General features: G+C 51.4%; 1 pseudogene; it reads right to left on the bottom strand.

Annotated features, from left to right (window-relative positions):
- Positions 1-308: 308 nt before the first annotated feature.
- Positions 309-1,767, bottom strand: LOC147982795 (uncharacterized; annotated as a pseudogene).
- Between the last annotated feature and the right edge of the window lie 4,643 nt (positions 1,768-6,410).

Raw genomic sequence — 6,410 nt, 5'->3', positions numbered from 1 at the left:
TGGGCGGCGTCAGCGCGGCTTCGGTGGTGCTGGGTGTCGTGGAGGCGTCGTCACGCGGGCTTGGCGGCGGCGTCGGCGTGTGCGTCGCTGTCTTCGGCCTTGTCGAGGGAAGCTGGTTCATGATGAGGCCACGCTCCGCCAAGTACCACGCCTTGACCGCCTCGTCGGTGCTCTGGAGCATGTACGCCCCGCCCAGCAGGAAAGCCAGGTCGGTGTTTCTCTTCTTCGCGATGACGTTCGTCCGGAGCAGGTCGAGCTGGACGGCGCTGCTCGACATCAACGCCGACCACTGTGCCTCGGTCTTCTCTTCACGAAGGACAGCCCGGTCCTGCGCATTGGCGAGGCAGTACTCGATGGACTCCTGCACTCGAGCGGTGGCCACGTCGGCGTATTTCCCCCTCTTGGCAACTTTGTTGCCGTCCAGCCGCCCTTCCGATGCGCCAGGAGTCGGCGCGTCCGTCTTGTAGGTCTCCTTCGCCTTGTCGAGGGTGCACTGGACTTCCGCCCACTTCTCGCACTTGTCAATGCGCTTGTAGACATGGAGGTACTTGAATTCAGCGTCGCTGTTGCTCTGCCGGTACAGGGTGAACATGCGCAGCAATTGCGCGGAGGGACAAACAGTTGGCGCGCGTACACGGCGAAGAGAGGCGGGAGGCCGGCGTGGCATACCTGATCCTTAACGCTGGCGCCGCTCTCCGAGCGAGCCGCAACCTCCTCGATGACCCCATGCCATTTGTTGCACGCCCCCTGGATACGCCCCCAATGGTTCGCCATCGCCTTGGAGCCGCGCTACATGTAGACGCCTTTGAAGTAGGGGTCGACGAGCTTGCGCTCGTCGAACTCGGCCTTGATGCGGTCCCAGTACGTGTCGACGCTCTGGTTCGTGCCGGTCGTCGGGTCGAGGCAGACGACTTTCCATGCTTCGGCGAGGTATTCCTCCTCCTTGGACGCCCACTTGATGCGCGGCTCGCCTGTCCCGGCCGCCCGCTTCTTCTTACGCCCCTTCGCCGTCGCAAGCGTCGGCTCCTCCTCCTTGTCGGCCTCCTCCTCCTGCTCCTCCTGCTCGTCCGCGCCGTAGACATAGCCGAGCTCCCCGTCCATGCCGCCGCTGAGATCCACCACCTCGTCCTGGGTGGCGAACCCGGGAGATGCGGCGGCCGCGGCCGAACCTGTCGCCATGATGTCGTCCATGTCGGCCTCGGTCTCATAGGTGGCGCCCAGGTGCGAGAAGGGCAGCGGGCCACGACGTAGTGGGGGCGTCGGAGAGGAAGCATAGGCGGGCGGTGAGTAGTTGTATGGAGGGTACTGCACACTGGCGAAGGCGGGTGAGGGCATGCACTGGACCGGGTATCCATGGGGGAAGGTGACGTTTGGGTTGAACCCACCGTGCGCGTCACCGTCGGCGTAGCCCGGCGAGGGCGATGCCCATGGTTGCGGAGAGCCGATGCCTTGCTGACCCCAGGGCGCGTACTGGGCGTGGCTTCCGGGTGGATTCATCATCCCTGCGCGAGCCGCCTCGGCCTCAATTTGGTCCGCTGAGGCAGCCGCAACTGCGCGCGCCACGTTGTCGCGGGCCTTCTTGGCGATGGCCCTGTTCCGCCGGTCGGCGGTGACAGCCTCCCGCCGCTGAACTTCCGCCCTCCACTCGGCGTTTGTCATGCCCGGTGGCTTGGTCGGCGGCGCCCTCGACTTCCTCTGCTTCGGCTGGGCGACGGAGGCGGTCGCGGTTGCCGCCGCGCGGGGGGCGACGTACTTCTTCGGTGGCATGGCGGCCGGCTGGGAGGGAGGCGAGCGGGAGGGAGTTTGGTAGGAGGCAGGAAGAGTACGGGAGGGAAGTGGGGAAAACACGGGAAGAAACGGCGGGAACAGGCGCTCGCCTCGCCGACAGGGCGGACCCACGCACCCTTTTCGCTTGTGCCGGCACCCCAGGCGCCCCCCAGGAAGCCGGGTTCGGCCTGGGTCCGTCGGCACCAGTTTCGCCCCGAGCCGGCGAAAATCGGGCTTCTGGGGGCGCGACTGGGCCGTTTTTTCGACGCCGGCGCGGCAAAATCGCCTGGGGAGGGCCTGTTGAGGGCGCGGCTGGAGATGCTCTAATCATAGCAACTGAACCAGTATCAAATACCCAGGGGCTGGTATGAACACTTGTAAAGTACACATCAATAACATGTATATCATATATACTTTTGTTCAATTTTCCATCCTTCTTATCCGCCAAGTATTTGGGGCAGTTTCACTTCCAGTGACCATTTCCTTTGCAGTAGAAGCACTCTGTTTCAGGCTTGGGTCTAGCTTTGGGCTTCTTCATGGGAGTGGCAACTTGCTTGCCATTCTTCTTGAATTTCCCTTTCTTTCCCTTTCTTTCCCTTGCCGTTTTACTTGAAACTAGTGGTCTTGTCAATCATCAACATTTGATGCTTTTCTTGATTTCTACCTTCGTCGATTTCAGCATCACGAAGAGCTCGGGAATCGTTTTCGTCATCCCTTGCATATTATAGTTCATCACAAAGTTCCAGTAACTTGGTGATAGTGACTAGAGAACTCTGGTTCCAGTAATTTGGTGATAGTGACTAGAGAACTCTATCAATCACTATCTTATCTCGAAGATAAACTCCTACTTGATTCAAGCGATTGTAGTACTCAGACATTCTGAGCACATGCTCACTGGTTGAGCTATTCTCCTCCACCTTGTAGGCAAAGTTGTCAGAGGTCTCATACCTCTCGACTCGGACATGAGTCTAAAATACCAATTTCAGCTCTTGGAACATCTTATAGGCTTCGTGGTGTTCAAAACGTTTTTGAAGTCCCGGTTCTAAGTCGTAAAGCATGGCACACTAAACTATCAAGTAGTCATCATACCGAGCTTGCCAAACGTTCATAACGTCTGCATCTGCTCCTGCAATAGGTCCGTCACCTAGCGGTGCATCAAGGACATAATTCTTCTGTGCAGCAATGAGGATAATCCTCAGACCACACACCCAGTTCGCATCATTGCTACTGTCATCTCTCAACTTATTTTTCTCTAGGAACATATCAAAAAATAAAATAGGGGAGCTATACACGAGCTATTGATCTACAACATAGATATGCAAAAACTATTAGGACTAACTTCATGATAAACTAAGGTTCAATTAATCATATTACTTAAGAACTCCCACTTAGATAGACATCTCTCTAGGCATCTAAATGATCACGTGATCCATATCAACTAAACCATGTCCGATCATCATGTGAGATGGAGTAGTTTTCAATGGTGAACATCACTATGTTGATCATATCTCCTATATGGTTCACGCTCGACCATTCGGTCTTAGTGTTCCAAGGCCATATCTGCATATGCTAGAGTCGTCAAGTTTAACCCAAGTATTCTGCATGTGCAAAACTGGCTTGTACTCGTTGTATGTGAACGTAGAGCTTATCACACCGGATCATCACGTGGTGTCTCCGCATGAAGAACTGTCGCAACGGTGCATACTCACGGAGAACACTTATACCTTGAAATTTAGTGAGAGGTCATCTTATAATTCTACCTCCATACTAAGCAAAATAAGATGCATAAAAAGATAAACATCATATGCAATCAAAATATGTGACATGATATGGCCATCATCATCTTGTGCCTTTGATCTCCATCTCCAAAGTACCGTCATGATGTCCATCATCACTGGCATGACACCATGATCTCCATCATCTTGATCTTTATCAACATGTCGTCACATGGTCGTCTCGCCAACTATTGCTTTTGCAACTATTGTTATCGCATAGCGATAAAGTAAAGCAATTATATGGCACTTGCATCTTATGCAATAAACAGACAACCATAAGGCTCCTGCCAATTGCCGATAACTTTAACAAAAACATGATCATCTCATACAACAATTTATATCTCATCACGTCTTGACCATATCACATCACAGCAAGCCCTGCAAAAACAAGCTAGACGTCCTCTACTTTGTTGTTGCAAGTTTTACGTGGCTGCTACAGGCTTAGCAAGAACCCTTCTTACCTAAGCATCAAAAACCTCAATGATTTTTCGTCAAGTGTGCTGTTTTAACCTTCAACAAGGACTGGGTGTAGTCACACTCGATTCAACTAAAGCTAGAGAAACAGACACCACTAGCCATCTGTATGTGAAGCACGGCGGTAGAACCAGTCTCATGAACGCGGTCATGTAACGTGGGTCTGGGCCGCTTCATCCAAAAATACCGCCGAATCAAAGTATGACATGCTGGTAAGCAGTATGACTATTATCGCCCACAACTCTTTGTGTTCTACTCGTGCATATAACATCTACGCATAGACCTGGCTCTAATGCCACTGTTAGGGAACGTAGTATTTCAAAAAAATTGCCTACGCACACGCAAGATCCATCTACGTGATGCATAGCAACGAGTGGGGAGAGTGTGTCCACGTACCCTCGTAGATCAAAAGCGGAAGAGTTTAGTAGCCAAACGTCTTCGCGATCCAACTGATCCAAGTACCGAACGTACGACACCTCCGCGATCTGCACACGTTCTGCTCGGTGACGTCCCTCATTCTCATGATATAGCTGAGGCCGAGGGAGAGTTTCGTCAGCACGACAGCGCGACGACGGTGATGACGAAGTTACCGACGCAGGGCTTCGCCTAAGCACTACAACGATATGATCGAGGTGGAAATCTGTGAAGGGGGGCACCGCACACGTCTAAGACAACTGTCAACTTGTGTGTTCTAGGGTGCCCCCTGCCCCCGTATATAAAGGAGCAAGGGGGGAGGTCGGCCGGCCCTCATGGGGCGCGCCCAAGTAGGATTCCTACTAGGAATAGGAATCCTATTCCTAGTACGTTTCCAACAAGGGAAGAGAGGGGGAAGGGAGGAGAGGGAGAGAGGGAGAAGGAAAGAGGGGGGCGCCGCCCCCTCCTAGTCCAATTCAGACTCCTAGGGGGGGGCGGCCAGCCCTAGGGCCCTCTCCTCTCTCTCTCACACAAGGCCCATGTTGGCCCATTAGTTCCCTCGAGGGTTCCGATAACCCCCCGACACTCTGATATTTATCCGGTGACCCCTGGAACTCATCCGGTGTCCAAATAGCATCGTCCAATATATCAATCTATATGTATCGACAATTTCGAGATTCCTCGTCATGTCCGTGATCACATCCAGGACTCTGAACTATCTTCGGTAAATCAAAACACATAAACTCATAATACCGATCGTCATCGAACGTTAAGCGTACCCCTACGGGTTCGAGAACTATGTAGACATGATCAAGACTCATCTCCGGTCAATAACCAATAGAGGTACCTGGATGCTCATATTGGCTCCTACATATTCTACGAAGTTCTTTATCGGTTAAACCGCATAACAGCATACGTTGTTCCCTTTGTCATCGGTATGTTACTTGCCCGAGATTCGATCGTCGGTATCATCATACCTAGTTCAATATCATTACCGGCAAGTATCTTTACTCATTCCGTAATGCATCATCACGTAACTAAATCATTAGTTACATTGCTTGCAAGGCTTATAGTGATGTACATTACCGAGAGTGCCCAGAGATACCTCTCCGACAATCGGAGTGACAAATCCGAATTTCGATCTGTGCCAACTCAACAAACACCATCGGAGACACCAGTAGAGCATCTTTATAATCACTCAGTTACGTTGTGACGTTTGATAGCACATTAAGTGTTCCTCTGGTATTCGGGAGTTCCATAGTCTCATAGTCATAGGAACATGCATAAGTTATGAAGAAAGCACTAGCAATAAACTAAACGATCATAGTGCTAAGCTAATGGATGGGTCAAGTCAGTCACATCATTCTCTAATGATGTGATCCCGTTCATCAAATGACAACTCATGTCTATGGCTAGGAAACTTAACCATCTTTGATTAACGAGCTAGTCAAGTAGAGGCATACTAGTGACACTTTGTTTGTCTATGTATTCACACATGAACTAAGTTTCCGGTTAATACAATTCTAGCATGAATAATAAACATTTATCATGATATAAGGAAATATAAATAACAACTTTATTATTGCCTTTGGGGCATATTTCCTTCAGCACCACCATATTAAAGTGAACGAGTGTTGTCGCCCCCATTCTCCGCAATCTCAGCAGCTACCATATAAGTAAAGCATGCTTGCAAAAGCAGGCAGTCGAGCCGGGACAAGAGTCGGTCGCCGCCAAATCCGGCACATTGCAACGGAGAATTAAGGAGGAAGGCCACTGGCACCGCCAAATCCCGCGATGGGACGTTCCGACGGTCCCACACATATTTGTCATTGTTGTTAGATCTGAAGATCCAAGATCCCCACTCCTCTCTTGGCGATCACTTGCCGATGGGGTCATGCCACTGACGTCTCTTCACCCGAGACGTAGAGTGTCCATGATGTTCAAGCTGCAAGAGTGAGAAGCCACCAACATGAAATATGG

Source organism: Triticum urartu, chromosome 2A (assembly GCF_056163025.1).
Source record: "Triticum urartu cultivar PI428250 chromosome 2A, HENAU_Tu73, whole genome shotgun sequence".
Lineage (NCBI taxonomy): Eukaryota > Viridiplantae > Streptophyta > Magnoliopsida > Poales > Poaceae > Triticum > Triticum urartu.
This window is presented reverse-complemented; position numbering and strand designations above follow the sequence as displayed.